The sequence below is a fragment of the Vanessa tameamea genome, chromosome 3 (assembly GCF_037043105.1).
Source record: "Vanessa tameamea isolate UH-Manoa-2023 chromosome 3, ilVanTame1 primary haplotype, whole genome shotgun sequence".
In the NCBI taxonomy this organism is placed as follows: domain Eukaryota; kingdom Metazoa; phylum Arthropoda; class Insecta; order Lepidoptera; family Nymphalidae; genus Vanessa; species Vanessa tameamea.
In genome coordinates, this window is record NC_087311.1 from 11,453,182 (window position 1) to 11,470,145 (window position 16,964).

The 16,964-nt window shown below is 32.5% G+C and overlaps 1 non-coding gene across 1 annotated transcript; it reads left to right on the forward strand.

Moving 5' to 3' along the window:
- Positions 1 to 15,970: 15,970 nt before the first annotated feature.
- Trnal-uag (transfer RNA leucine (anticodon UAG)) lies at positions 15,971 to 16,050 on the forward strand. The gene has a single exon. It is a non-coding gene; the product is annotated as a tRNA-Leu (tRNA).
- Positions 16,051 to 16,964: the final 914 nt, after the last annotated feature.

The window sequence follows — 16,964 nt, forward strand, 5'->3', positions numbered from 1 at the left end:
TAATGTTTGGAAAATCAGAGTATGATAAATTAAATAAATAAAAGCAATGCAAACATGTTTTATTTCGAAAATAAATATATATGACGTAACAATTCTGTGTTGAATATTTATGTTGAATATTTCATTTTGTTTTAAGATTTATACGGGCAGTAAATCGTTCTTGTGAAAAATTCCTCTTGAAAAAATATGGCATAACCCCATAATTCAAAGGATACAAAACGACTTCCTCCAAACCTGTTTATAAAGAGCTGTCAGTTAATTTTAAGTCTCGGAGGTTGTTAACAGCAATAGGATGTAGTATTTGCCGCCGCCGCTCGACTTCCGGCGCCACTTCCGTTTCCTCTGGAGCCTTTACTATCTTTCGCTCGCAGAAATTTAAACGTAGAATCTGGAAATTCAGTGAATTTCGTTTGTAAAATGGATTTTACATAAGTGTAAACGGGTAAATGAAATTGAATTATCCGTTGCATGAATTTGTTTACAACGTGAATGGAATATATTCTTGAAGATATTAAAAGACGAGAAAAATATTGGCAAGATTTTTTATTGAAATGGCAAATTCTGAAGATGGTTTTATTATTTATAATTTAATGTCATTTCTAAATATTATAATAATTACAAACGATATATGCGCTCGGGACTTTGAAGTTAAATAGCAGTCTTATCATGCTTTTACTGATTTTGTATTCAGCGGAGAGTATTTCTACAATCTTCTGCGATCTTTTACGATCCGTGATGCGCTCCGAAAATAATATCAGGCTACTCCAACAGCAGAACAAATAATATTTTTAGCCAATTAATTAATTATTTGTATAAAAGTGAAACTAAGACTCAAAATTAACTGGTTTTAAAACATTGCTTGTTTATCTGGATAGATTCCACCAACTCACCACTAAGCTTAATACTTAGTATTCTTATGTTCCAATATAAAAGGCAAGTAAGCTAGTGTAACTACAACCTCAAAGGACATAGCTTCTTAGTTTCTAAGGATATTAGCACATTGGGGATGTAAGAAATAGTGAATATCTCAGCCAATGCTCCAATCTTTATTGGTGATATTGACCCCTCACTCTCAGATATTTGTTAGTCGGCCTAACTATTAGAAAAAAAAATGACAATTTTGTAGGAATCAGATTTTTCACTTCTTTTGCGTGTATTCAGTAACACGCATCCTTTAGAATAAGCTATTTAGCCTTATCTGATTATGTAAGATTTTATTGAACTGAAACTTTGCTTACTCTTTTTTTACTAGTATTTTTATTATCTTTATAAAAAGGTCCTACTTAATGTTCTAAATATGTGGTACTGTCGCGTAGATCAAGTCTGAGTGGTACTGATATCATCATCGGTAGCCTCTAGTGATTTATGCAAGGTGTCAATGCGATTAGCATCGAAGAGCCCGCGCGGCCGGTTTGACGCATTTCAATTACTACGGCCGAGCGTTGCGTCCTGAATAATGCATGCGAGTACTTTGATTGAAACGTTCCGGTATATGTTGCTCTTAATTTCTGCTTGTTTGATCTCTTGCGGTCTCTCGTCAATTAATTAATCATATATTGTCATTCTTATATTGTTAAAATTTATTAATCACTAGTTGTCGCCCGCGGCTTCGCTCGCGTTTTAGGGGTTGGTTGTCATGTGCTAGGCAAAAAAGCAGCCTATGTCCTTTCTTGGAGTTCAAATTTGCTTCATACCAAATTTCGTCAGAATCGGTTCATTGGTTTGTCAGTTAAAGAGCGACAGACAGACAGAGTTACTTTCACATTTATAATATTAGTATAGAAGTATACATTAGTATAGATAGATTATTTATTATTTACTAAACGTGAAGAAAAATACATTTTTGAAAATTAATTATTGAAATTATAAAATTAATTATAAAAACTAACGCGTTCGGAACCATTGTCGCAGGGAACAGCTAGCTTATATTAGGAATGCGAAAGTGTATGTATGTGACTGACTTTTTCCGCAATATTTTTTATAATATATGTATGTAGGTGAACTGGCAAATGGGCCATCTGGTGGTAACTGGTCACCATCGCCGATAGACATTTGTGCCTTCAGAAATATTACTCATTCAAAACATTACCAGCATGCCAACAACATTGGAAACTAAGCGGCTATAATTTTTTAATGAAGTTTTACAGTCAGTCGTTGATTGTTTTATACCAGAACTGTTCACGCAAGCGTTAAAACATCTATGCAAAGTTTCATGTTAATCTGATAATGACTAACAACCTAATACGAAATATACAGAGAAGGATACTTATAAATAATATAAAAAAATATTATATTGATTTCAATAATATATATATATATATATAAACATATATAAAAAAACGAGCCGGCTTAAGCGAAGTATGGGTTTAAATTAAAATAGGGCAATGAAGTTTAGTAGTTCCGTATTTATTATTCAAATATAAAGCTAGCTTCTAATGGAGATTTATATACGGCTCATTATTTTGCCTGTCAGAATCAATTTAGCCTAGTCTATTACAAATTTGCACGTTAAACTTGCAGGAATTTAATCAAATTAAGGTACCGAAATTAGTTTACTCGCGCGTCAATAGCGTGTTACGATTTACGCTGAAGACTTTCAACTTGTACAAATTTACAAGAACGAACGATCTTTGACGCATTACGGGTAATTTTAAATTAAATTCCTTAACGCTACGTTGAAAGTTAACTGTACGTGTTAAATCGTAGCACGATACACATGCACCATTCAATTTTATTAACACAGTTTTTTATCTAATCGCGTATTTCGAGCGTGTTTCTGTTGTTTTTAATTTGTAAATGGAACCCAGATTTTAGTTTTTTTTTAAATTTAAATTTAGGCAGAGTTACTTATCTGATTGACATGAACTTTTACAGTATTTATAAGTTTTAGTACAGTTAGAGACTGTGAATAATGCTTTCTAAAATATTATAACTTGTTTGTTTATAATTAAACACTTTATTTTATTAAAGTCGTTTCCAACTATATGCAAAATACTTACAATGAGCTCCGAGTGCAACAGAATAATGTATTCAATGTGATGTTGGACTTCTCTCGATGCTGTAATGCGTCAGATATGTTTGCGCTCACATCACTGTTTCACTTTAGAGCGAGAACGAATTGCACTGCTCATGCGCAGGGTACGTAGCTCTAAATGTCGTACTGAAGACGATTAGTGAACAGTATGACCTATACTGAAGCACTGAATAGACACACATACTTTTGTACACTAGATCCTAAATCTCTAAAATTAATGTATTAAATTTATAAATTAGTAACATAGTTGGTAAGCTATAAATAAAATATTGTTACTAATATAATATTGAAATAAATGATTTTTTTTTTTTTTTATTAATTTTCATCATAGCAATTTATTATATTATAATATTAAATATGTATATTTTTATCAACATGATATATGTAATTATAATTATATGATCTTAACATTCTGTACGCAATATTTTTTTTTTAATATTAGCTCCTTACATATTAAATTAGCGTTTTGTCGTACTGACCACTTCGATCTGAAATATATCCTCTTTCGTTAAGAATTTCAAATTCAAATATATAAAATCATTTGGCTGGTACATTTGAGTTTTGATAACAGTCATTCATTTGTTTTTTCCTCATTATTTTTTCTTTGGCGTTGCTTATTACCGTACAATGGAAAACATGAAATATCGTTATATTTACGAGTACGAGTTCTACCGTGGCACCAGATCCAGCCAGGCTGCAGAAACAACTCGAAGGATTAATTATATGTACGGCGCTGGTGTTGCAAAATAAAGCACGGTACGTTTTTGGTTTTCGCTCTGGACATTTCAGAACCAATCCCGCGGGCGGCCGGAGACCAAAGTGGAAAATGAAGAATTAAAGACTATTATGGAAGCGGATCCATCACAAAGCACTTCAGAGATAGCTGCAGGCTTCGGGGTAAATGATAAAACTGTATTAATCCACTTGAAGCAAATCGGGATAGTAAAAAAACTTGAACGATGGGTGCCTTATAAATTGAGTGAATCGAACTTGCAAACACGCGTCGACTGCTGTGTTACTATGTTCAACCGACACAATAATTAAGGGATTTTAATCGAAACATTACTTGTGATAAAAAGTGGATAGTTTTTGATAATCGGAAGCGCTTATCGCAATGGCTGAGCCTTGGAGACCCAGCCATATCCTGCCCTAAACGAAAATTGACTCAGAAAAAGTTTCTTGCGAGTGTTTGGTGGACAAGCGCCGGTGTCGTTCACTACAGCTTTCTAAAATCTGGCCAAACAATTACGGCAGATATCTATTGTCAGCAACTGCAAACCATGAAGGAAGAACTAGCTGCTAAACAACCGAGATTGGTCAATCGCTCTAGGCCACTGCTGTTTCATGACAAAGCAAGACACACTGCACAACAAACAACCACTAAGTTAGATGAGCTACAATAGGAATGTCTGTGACATTCCAATTGTAGCCCCCGGCTCTACCTCCAACAGATTACTATTATTTTCCGGAATTTGGACAACTTCTTACAAGGAAAAAACTCATCTCCGATACGACAGTCCAAACCGCCTTCAAACAGTTTATTGATTCTCGCCCCTATGGTTTTTTAGTAAAGGGATTAAGGAACTACATATGAGATGGCAAAAGTACGTAGATAACAACGTTGCATACTTTGATTAATTAAATATATTTTACAAAAAAAAATATTGACTTAAATTCCTCCCGTACAAAATGCCAATTTCATATGTGAGGACCTTATATTTGATAATTTTGACTTATCTATAAAATAAAGATTTATGTTGTTGCTGCGGCCTGATTCGGATTTTTATGACCTATAAGTCATTACACACTTTTAATACGTTAATTCAATATAGCTCCTAGCAAATTACATTAAATTACTTAATTATTTGATGTATGTATGTATATATATATGAGAATGAATTATATGAAGAAACAAAAAGCGATTGTTATACAATATTCAAGCAATATGCCAACGGGAAGTAAACATTTATAATTTAACACATTGACGGCTTCAACACATTAAACAATCGCTTTGGAGTCATCGGTACAACTGAGCCATTCTAATTACAAAATTCCATTCTATTTGATAGAACGTAAAGCAATGCTCCGACTTCAACAGATGGGTGTAAATTGTAAAATGTGAATCGCTCAAATATTTACCGAATGCTTCGCCGGACGCGCCACCCTCTGGGAAAACCGTTCTGGAGTAAAAATACGGAAATGTATTTTTCCATCATCATTGTGACGGACTTTAAATATTCATAAGAAGAATATTTAATTCATGCTTGTCACTTGTATATATTTATATCGATATATATATATAAGTTATATATATATATCGGTTTCATAGTTTATCAATTATACACAACAAAAAGACGTATACTTATTTATTAGTAAATACAGACAAATTAAAAAATATCTTATTGGTTATAAATATTAAAACCAAGAATATTCATCCAACACTATCATTCAATCACAAGAAACCTAAATTGAAATTTTAAAAGTTTTACATAAATATGTATAGTAATGTTTAGGAGGCATTGAATTGATTTATATATATTTTTAATAATTTCAATGGTTGCGTTTATTCGCAAATTATCATCCCGTATGTATTTACGCATTTTGAGTTTGAACTGAATCTAAACTGCAAGAATTATTTACGAAACTCGTCTCGCAGACTTGTATTTGTATTCTTTTGGTTGAACATGTTCTTTTATGTTTGACGTTATTATTAAAATGACGTTTTCGGAAATCACTGTGACACTAAATCACAATCATATTTAATTAATTTAAGAAATTGCAATAATACTATTTCATATAACTAGCCCGTTCGACTTTTAACGAGTAAAATAAGGGTATCATCTCTTGCTATTTTTTTATTTATTTCAATGCTTCACTGCACAGTAAGTAAGCAGACAACATAGGAAAGAAAAAAAACGATCATCAAATGGTGTGCAAAGGCGGCCTTATCGCTTATAGCGACCTTTGCCGAAAAAGGCTTTGTAAGAAAGTAGGTAAGTGGAAATATGAGAGAGAATATAACTTTTAATGAATGATGTATAAACGTTCACTAACAGATCTTTTCGCCCCAACAGTAGATTTAAAACATCGTATATACGTCACTAGTTCAAATTAAAAAGCCTTAATATTAATATATATCAGTATATTAAATGATATGTATTAAATATATTATATATTTTGATAAGAATTTATACTCTGTGACAGTTAAGCTAACTACAGATGTCAATGTTTTTCCTTTTTTTAACAGTAAAAATGATGACAGTATGTTATATGTATATTGCTGACTTTTATATGTAGATAATTTGGAGACCTACAAATCTCTTTTATAATTTTTTTGTGTTCTGTTATAGTTTTGGACATTTCAATTCGGCCTAGACCTAAAATTTCCTCCCCAAATTTGCAACATATTAACATACTAAATGTAGTCTATAACCATCCTGAATCTGTAAATTAGTTTAATATAAAAATTTCAAATTCTTGAACAGAATTTTACTTTTTTAATGAAATCGAAATAATTAAACAAAACTTAATATGTACGACAATAAACATTTAACGATTCGATCGACTTTTAAACGCAGTCTTTATATAATATTTTTTACACGTCATCTAATAATTTTAACTTTTGTAAGATTAAGATGATTTAAAATGTATTTATTTAGTAAATTTTCTAGATATAATTACGTACTATTTATTTTAAAGTAAAATTGAATTAAAAAGTATCTAGAATTTATTTTTGAATATTAAAGCGAATATAATTTTGAATAGCAAAAATTAAAATCTTCTGACAGCAGAGTTTGTCAAACAAATGGCTTAAACTTATATTTCACACGAAACATTCGGAATCCCTGAATCAGCAACACAAGCAATTTTCTCCTCTTCCGTACACAGAATCAAACATCGTAAACCCACTTTCGCGTGACCAAGCCCGTGTCCGGTCAGCTTATGATTCTTATATATTTTTTACAATATCGATGTTCTCGTACATATTTTTATGTGGGATCAGACATGTCATACGACCAATAAAGTCTCTCCAATAAGTTCACGCTGTATTTTACGACGTGTCCTTTTGACTGTTTTCCTCAGATACGAGAGCTGAATAAATATACTAAAGTTATTGTGAATTCCTAATGAATATTAATAATACTGTATTTTTTAAAATTTTCGTAGATTTGCTGGTCAAAGATCTTCTTTTGAGGTGAAGGATTTGAAGTTTATTCCGCTACGTTGCTTTAATGCACATGTGGCTGATTTCCTTAATATATTCTTTACAATCGAAAAAAAGATTAAATATAATTCAGTGTTACTTATCCCAAACTTGAACTCGCAAATTTCGTTTCAACTTACATGGTCTAATTAGGCCAGCTGTGTTGGTCTCTTTCATGTAAATAATATAATTTTATTCTATTTTTATGATAGTCTTTTTTCAGGCAAGACCCCAATATATTTACACCTTATCTAATACAAATCATAAGCCGCGATACGTTTAATCAATTTATATATAGAAGAATCGATCATTTGGTATTATAAGGAAGGCACTGCTTATTTTATACGCTTCAAACCACAATGGATTTTCAATCGCGGTGGTTGAATATAAAGGGACTACCAGCTTTGCGGCTAGCCTCAATTTTCGCACTAGGTTGTTCAATTCGCAACAAACCACTGACCATTGCTGAACTGTACTGAACTATCCGATATACATGGATACATTAGCTTTTGAAATGATAGATCTACTTACCAAGAATGCTTTAGAATCGTAGTTATAGTTAAGCACTCTGCGAACTAGAGCCGAGAATCGTATACCGTATCTCACATACGCGGTATAATCTCTCAGAAATTAATTTAAAGACCGGGAAACACTAATTACAGTATTCAGAAAAATAAATACAACAGCCGGTGATATGAAATACTAACTTGAACGAGAATTTAAGTATAACGTTTTATTTTCTCATTTTTTAAAATGAAACTACTTTTCCGAGAATAAATCTAAAAGGAATGCCTTAAACTGTATAAAATGGTATAACATAAGCATGAAATTCAAGAAAACAGGCGAGCTAACTCAAACATCATTACGAAATGATTAATTATCCCGCACGAAGTATCGATCTTAGTACAGAACTCTCGAACTTGCAACTACATTTAAGTTGGAAATGATATAAATCACTGCAATCTCTTTACATCGTATCCTTATCTTTATATAGCTCAGCAGTTACATATGTTTATTTCTACTTTATATTTTGAAATTCATTTAAAGGTATACATACAAATCAAAAAAGTTTTTTTATGATTTTGCCATTTTAAAATGTAACCTTTCTGTATATTTAATCAGTTAAAAAAAGTAAACTTTTGCATTGTAGTCTGCGTGCATAAACACATTGCATGTCCGCCTGCGGAAATGTCAACGATAGTAGACACTACTCTTTTATTGTCAACCATAAAAAAGACAATACTAGGTATCACTATTAGCTTAGAATTAAATTTTCTAAAAACGCTACTTGAAATTGTTCATAAAGCATTTAAAACTTTAACACTTGTGTATGTGTGCATGTGCAGTGGTGGCGTGAAGTGAGACACAGACGGGCTTCAGCAAGCCCTACAACCAGCATTTTTTATTTTTTTATTTAAAACTAATATAGTTAGTCAGTACCTAATTTATGTAAGCAAAATATTATTCGGAAATATCATCTTGGATTATATTATCCTTGTGTATATAAAACATTTAAATTTATATCATTCAGGATCCCCTTTAAAATACTCTGTCATAATGAAGCACTTCAGCGGACATTCGTTAAGAGCTTCTCACTTAATACTGAGTATAAGTGTCAAAGGGTTTGACAGCCCTCGAAATGGCGCCCAACATCGGTTTCCATTTAAACATTTAACGCTTTTGACGTTTTTTTTTTTTAGAAAAGGATAATTTACAAAAAACGAAATAATATGCTCTGTTTTTCTCGTTAACGACAAACCTTTCGTGTTTAGAATTTTTATATGAAAAGGTGTTTATTTATATTATTATAATATAATTATATTTTTGTTAATTTTTAATAGGCCTTGGATAGGGACCAACCACTCATTCGATATTTTACTAGAAAACAGTAATATTATATTATTGTATATTATTTAGTTATTGGGTGAGTTACCTGGGGGTACATGTCAGTCACCTACTCGCGGTGTATCCTGGGCAATGAGCCGGCTTGAGCTTGCTCGTCAGCCGCGATTAAGACTGGCGCGGAGGGTTGCCGCGGGGCTGCTCCTGGTACGTCTCTGATTCGGCAGGGCGGACCATGTAAGTGGCCTCGTTGGCTAAGAGGGAGTGGGAGGGCTCGCTACTCGGGCTCCCAGGTGTTTTGCACCGACGTCAGCGGAGCCAACCATCTTATCCGCCGCTGGGCTTTAGGTTCGTTGACACCCAGCCGCCAGTGGCGTACTCGGGGGAGCTCGTCACATTCCAACTTGGAGAATTAGGGGAATGCGCGCACTAGGCGCGCGTTCCATGTATTCAGCCGCCTTGCGGCATTGGCGATCCCGTTGCCTCACCACTCGGCGGCATGGTGGAAACCCGAGGATGGTTTTAGTGGGAAGGACAGGCATTAGCGTGCCCTGGCACGGGGCATTAGGCCCCGGTTGAGTTCCACATACCCGTCCCGGTTTCCCGACCGAGCGGCATGCGTAAACGCATTTCCTCCTCGTAAAACAAAAAAAAAAAGTAGGACATAACATCTTAGTTCCCAAGGTTGGTAGGACATTGGTGACATGGTTAATATTTATTATTATTTATAGCTCCGATGTTATGGGATTTGCCCGTCCAAGCTATGTGAAAAATATCCGGCCACGTCTGAAATTTTTAACACTCACCAGAAAATTGCAAAAATAAATAAGTGCTGTACAGGTGTGTATATAGCATAGAATACGCCTGTATATTCTGTGTTATTTTTCTCAAGTATAAACGTTCAATAACCGTATATCGCTTTTGCTTTTGTTTTTTTTTTTTAATTTATTATCTCTGTATTGTTATGTGCCCAACACGTAAAGGCCACAAATAAAGAACTCTTCTATTATATTTTAAGTACCTACGTTGTAGAAATTCAATATTACTTTCCGAGATTTGACCCACGATTTGCGCTTAAATTTCACAACCATATCTATCCTATCTTGTTATTATATCTCCTTACTATTTACAAATTGAAAATATATATTTTTAATAATACTATTTTGGTACCGTACGATACATTTTTAGTACCAGACATACAAATTGTTTTAAATTGAAAGAATTAATGAATCTGTTACATTTACATATGAATATCGCCTCCAATTTTTCACTTATGTAGTTCTAAATAAGTTATGTAGGTTATTTTATATAACGTACCAATACAGATCTATTCATTTACGAGCGCGCGTCCTCCTCTTTGTTAAATTATCGTGTTGTGTCGTTCATTGGTTCATTGAGTGACACTCGTCCTTATAAGATATATTAGTGTGCGTGCAATGATTAACATAAGATGACAGCAAAAAAGAATACAAAAATATTTTTACATATACTTTAAGGAGGGGTGCGCCTTCGTCACTGAATGGATCTATTCTAGTACGATCCTTTTCAAAGCGTAATTCGGATATTTATTAGTGTTTTTTTTTTTCGTATTATCATTTATTTTTTGAAAATACAAGTATACATTTGAAAGATCGATAATTACACTGTGAACTCCATTTTCCTCCACTTGTTTCAAGAGTCATTCGAGCATGAGTTAAGGGCGCTCCAACTCGATGGCTTTCAGCCCTACACCGATAATAATAATATTATTTGTTATACCTTAAATCTATATACAGAATTTCATACCGTCGAAAGTGCTTAAAAATTTTAAGACTACTCTTCAACTTTAATAAAAAACATACTTAAATATTATCGAAAAAAAATTCAGTATCTGATCGACATCTGTATATGAAAGATATTTGAGAAAAATATTATTGGAGGTATTTATCAACGCAATAGATCACAAAAATATGAATTTTAGAATTTTTGTTTGTTTATCTATTCGTTCCGCTAATCTCGGAATCGGCTTAACCGATTTGGATACAGTTTTCACTGATTTATACTATAGTAACCTTGGGGTAATATATAAAGTCTGTTTTATTAAAATCAAGATGTTATGGAACCAGGGCTGATGAGGTTAAAACTGTTTTAAAGAGTTCCACTGGTGTTAAATCATCCCTTTGCATTTGAAAATAAATATACTATAAATATAAATGGCTACGGGGCAGATGATTTTATGTTTATACCCCGGCTCCTTTTCATTCAATAAAAAATCGTTTACTTTTAAGCGAGTCCAGTTCACACGGCTAGCTTTATGTAGCTCTGTCGCGTGTTCGTAACTGCAAAAAAATCTATGCTTTAATCCCCGACGGCACTACGTGTAATATATATTACGAAGTTAGACAAATACATCATAACTTTTTTATATTATCCGATTAATTTATAAAATTAAAACGTTCGGTTGTTTGTAGTTTGATTTTTATCAATGGAAAAGCAGTCAAATAAGATCTCTCAAAAAATAATATCATAATCCATTTGGGAACTACAATGCCACGACAGACTCAAAGATACACAGATATTATATCAACTACCCTACTTTGGAGGCTAAAAATCACGCGAACGGAGTCGTGGGCACCAGCTAGTAGTCGTAATAAATGTCACTGCTTGCACTGATTTGTATATATTCTGGAAATGTGTTATGAATTATTTTTTACTTTTAAAAAAAATCATTCTATAAGCCAAAAATATTTTATTAGATCGGACGGCTTCTAAAATATACAATCAATGATAATACGTATATCAAATATTCACTTACAAAAAATCTATCCCTTTCGGGCAAACGGTAAGCATTACGAAATCACGTAAATGTGTGCCTTCCTAAGTTTTACAAAAGTGGCTGAGTTACTGTTTGCGAAGAGACCGAGCGAGCTGACTACAACTTCCAGCCAAGTTGGCGACGTGTGCCACAAGTTATAAATTAATAATTAGATACAAGAAAAAGAAAGATAGCTCTAGTGTTGCTTGAACATTTGATCTGAGTTAATTATACACTTGTTATAATTAAACAAGGATGTGTCATTACTGTTAAAATTCGACTTAAAGTGATTTATGACGATCGTGATACGTAATTAAATCAAATTTACATTTACATTATTGTTTTGACTATTTATCAATTTCAGTGTCATGTTTCGCCATGTTAATTTGTAATATGAATAAAATTTCGCGTTTTTATTTTATATTAGTGTTCGTGTTTTGATCGCTGGTTCTTCTCAGATCACGTCTTTTTCGAACTGGTCGTAGTATTTAGTTAGTCAATCAGTAAGTTTATTGCTTCTATATTAATCATAGGAATTTGATTTGATTTATTGCAGTATCTATGTCACTTGGACCATAAGTGGTACCTTATCATAAATAATAATAAAAAAAACTTTAGAATTTTAAAATAAAAAACAACAATAAAAAGTCAATTTACTTCAACATATTAAACAAACACCTAAACATGGATACTTCCATGATTGTTATATTCCATGATTCCTATCTTAATTCATAATAATATATATGTACATAAGTTACTAATAGTAAATAACTATAAACATATAGACTACTTACTTCACTTCACTAGATGGTAGGGCTTTGTGCGTCTTCGTTTATTCAACGGCTAAGTTATACTTGCTGTGTTCCGGTTTGAAGAGTGAGTGGCTAGTGTAATTGAACAAGACAAGTTATGTTATGTCTGTTCCAAAAGTTGGTGGCGTATTGGTTATTATTGAATAGACTAATGTCTGTAGGCAGCGGTAAACATTTACCATCAGTCGACCCATATCTCCAGCTACCGATGAAATAATAAAAATAATAATTATTATATATAGTTAATGAGTGCAAAAATCCAACGCCGCAATTTTTTTTTAATTTATACTATATTTAATGCCGACAACCTGCGAAATGTGCAATTTTAGAAAACTATTTTTTACTCTTTAATCTGTGAATCCATTGTAGTACAGCGTTGTATATAAAGTTATTTACATTAACTCAAAATAAAACTTTAGCCCATTTACAGCTGACACCTGTCAGGTGCAAATAGATTTTTCACGTTAAAATAAGATGCTCAATGAACCGCTAGTCGCTCATGAATTACGCTTTCCGTATTATTTGGTTCTTGCGGGTTTTATTTACTAAAGAAACTGATGTTTGTAACCCATATAGAGATGTTCTTTATAAAATCAACTAAATGTATCTAGTTTAAGAAAACGAACAACCCAAACAAATAAAAATACTATAGGGAGTTTATTCATTTACCACATTTTGCATAATTATAATAAGCTCTAAGGTATTTTTCCATAAATCACGCTCAGCTGAACAATTAAAGGCACCGTTACGTTCTATTATGTTTTATTTGTGACGTCATATTTTTAATACCGCATCGGTGTAGTGGCTAGCTTATGAGACCATAGAAACCCAGGTCGTGGTTTCGTGGGGTCGTTGATTTGGATTTTTCGGATAAATTTTCAGTAGCATCTTGAATCTGGATTTCCACAATTGGTATTGTTTCCACTGCCATGCCTCAGATTTTACTTGCCCTGCAATTGGCTTGCTTCCCTTTTAAACGATTGCAATGATAAAAATCGACCAGAGCACATTATTTTTTTTTATTTTTAATTAGGGCAAACAGAAAACCATGAAGACGGTAATTATCATCATTGTTTATTTTTTAAATACAAAACGAATTTTTGTTTGAGTTTTTTACAGTGTATATTCTTCATAGATCGCTTTTTATATTTACGCTTAGATATAACCTAACTTCTTAGTTTGCTAACCAGGTTAACGACTCGCATCGATGTTAAAGTTGCAGGTTTGGTCCTGACGTTTTGGGCACCCCATTACTAATACTTTGTTTGTCTTTAATATGGCAATAAGTTGCTCAGACTAGACCGCAATGGAAGCGATGTAGCTGGAACGAGTCAGTTTAAACAGTGAAGGTCAATAAATAACAGGGCATTCATATCTGCAATCTTTAAACTATTATAAAACCAAGTAAATGTATTAATTTTCTTTCCATTGTTACTGCGAACACATCGTAGGTGTTCTATTGAAGAGAAAAACAATTGCATCAAACACATCCACGAACGTTTAATCTGTGGATTAAATATTTTATTAAAAATACGCTAATCTGGAAGGAAATAAGAAAATTAGTAATTCCTTGCATTAAATAATTATTACTAGTAAATAATTTTTAGCTTTGCAGTTTTAGATTTTTTTGTATAGTGTGGTTTCAAGCAACAAAAGTAGAAGCATAATCGTACTCCTTGCAGTATCAATTTAACGCCAACTAAATCTATACTAAAGTTATTATTATTTTTTTTATGATATCGGTAGGCGGACGAGCAAATGGGCCACCTGCTGGTAAGTGGTAACCACCGCCCATAGACAATGGCGCTATAAGAAATATTAACCATTCCTTATATCACCAATGCGCCACCAACTTCGAGAACTAAGATGTCATGTCCCTTGTGCCTGTACACTGGCACCTTTCAAACCGGAACACAACAATACTGAGTACTGCTGTTCGGCGGTAGAATATCTGATGAGTGGGTGGTACCTACCCAGACGGGCTTACACAAAGTCCTACCACCAAGTATTATTATAACTGCTTAAATAATTCTGTCTGTTACCTCTTCACACTTAAGCCGCAGAACTGATTTAGATGAAAGTTGTTATAGAGATAGTTAGAGTTCCGGAGAGGTACATAGGCTGCTTTTTTTAAATCACTCCTCGAGGGGGTAAAAATGAGGTGACGGTTTGTCTGCTATAGATAAAGGCTTATAAATTTCACGCTAGTAAAACCGCTTCAGCTAGTAGAATATAATATGTTATGTCTCTTACTGCTGTAATTACATTTTTACTGTGAGTAGATATATCAGTGAGCCACTATTCAAATCATAACACAGGAACGATTTTTTTTTAACGATTTTTACTCTTACATTTTGAAGAAAATAATGTGTCATTATATAAGCAATAGTTTTATTTTTTGTAGTTCCAATTCTTATGGCGCGCTATGAAAAAAATATGAGAGCTAATTAAATTATGATGCGCGCGCACAGGGTAACAATTCAATGTCAATTCGCTCGACAAAGACAACTTCACAACTTATTTTATTTTGCAATGTTTGTATAATAATTATTTAATTCATGATTTGCATGCAATTAAAAACGATTCTATTTTTAATTACAAGAAAGAAATAGAAATTCTCTCGCGCGTACGTTATTTTTCCATTTATATATTTAAAGAACACCGACATGAGCGTGGATACGAAAACACACGGCTGACAAAATAAAGACAAAAACTTGTACCTCAATTTTTTAAAAATAATAACGCATAAAATGTATACAAAAAAAATCTATCCACAATATAAGTAATAGGTTTATAAACTAAATCAGAAATAACAAATAAAAAATATATTAAAATGTATAATTAAGAGCTGCCTATCTACATATCATAGGCAACAAGGTAGGTACTTCTGAATTTGGTTGGCTGTTGTTAAAATGGTCGATATACATGTTCCATTTAATAATTCTTATTCAATATCCTTATGGTTCTGACCTTATTGCCTCTTGTAGTCTGATAGGATGTTAATTCGACACGATTAGAAATGTAGGCGCTATTAACTATAGTTATTGGAGCGTTTCCAGACACAGGAAATATAACGCTGGTAACTTCCGTGCTCGGTCTTCCAACTCAACAGATAAATTAAGTAATGAGCTTCATTAAAGTGACCCAGGATTTAGAGATCTTCAGGCATCGATAAATTCACTATTTTAATATTCAAATAAATGTAATATCATTGCTATTTGCCATAGACAACATTTGTATTTCTGTTTTTAAAATAAAATCGATATTTCAACAGTGCTTGCACAGGCAGCGTGGCCGAGCGGTCTAAGGCGCTGGTTTTAGGCACCAGTCCGAAAGGGCGTGGGTTCGAATCCCACCGCTGTCAATTTATATTTTTATAAAAAAAATATCATATACTAATAAATATACAAAAATATATGATTAAAATTGCATTGAAGAGTCTACTTCAGTAAAGTAAATTTAGACTGTTGATTTTGGCACTGAAGTTTGATATATTGATTCTCTTTGTTTTATATTCGTGCCATAGACTCCATAGTTTGTAAGCCAAAATAAATAATTTAAAAAATAAGTAAATTCGAATAACTTTGGTTCAACAATAGCTTGTTTTATAAATAAAAGAAGCAAAACTTTTTGTTTAATCTACCATTCCTAAAAACATAAAATATAAATTGCGATGTTTCGGATTTCAGTTTCAACTTTTAAAAGCTTTTTGAAAATCTATTATAGTATTTGTATATAAATAAATACACAACATGATTAAATATTTTATAATATAGATTATAAATTTTTTTCAAAGCATTTACATTTTTATTTTTTTTCGACATATATATGAAACCTGATTGATTGATAATATTATAATATGATATATAAAAATCAATGAATCCGATTAAAACCGCTATAAATGAATCTACAAAAATAAATAAAATTCACTCTTTATTAAAGTATCATATGATCGATAGTAATTATTCTTAATAGACATTTTGTGTTGATCAGTATTGTCGGTGTTATTTAACCCACATAATAAAATATAAAACGTTTGAGTATTTACTAGCTGCGGTAAAAATAAAGGTATCAAAAAAAAAAAATGGTGTTGCCAAATAGTAAATCGTCCCATAACGTAATATACAAAATTTTCCTTCGAATTTCAAATCTGACGAACATAAAAAAAATATTAATAAATAATACTAACCAAAAATAATTAAACCTAGAGAATCTAACCCGTTTGATTTTTCAATTAAAATTCTGAAAGGTTAAAACAAAAGCCGTGCGAACAAAGGC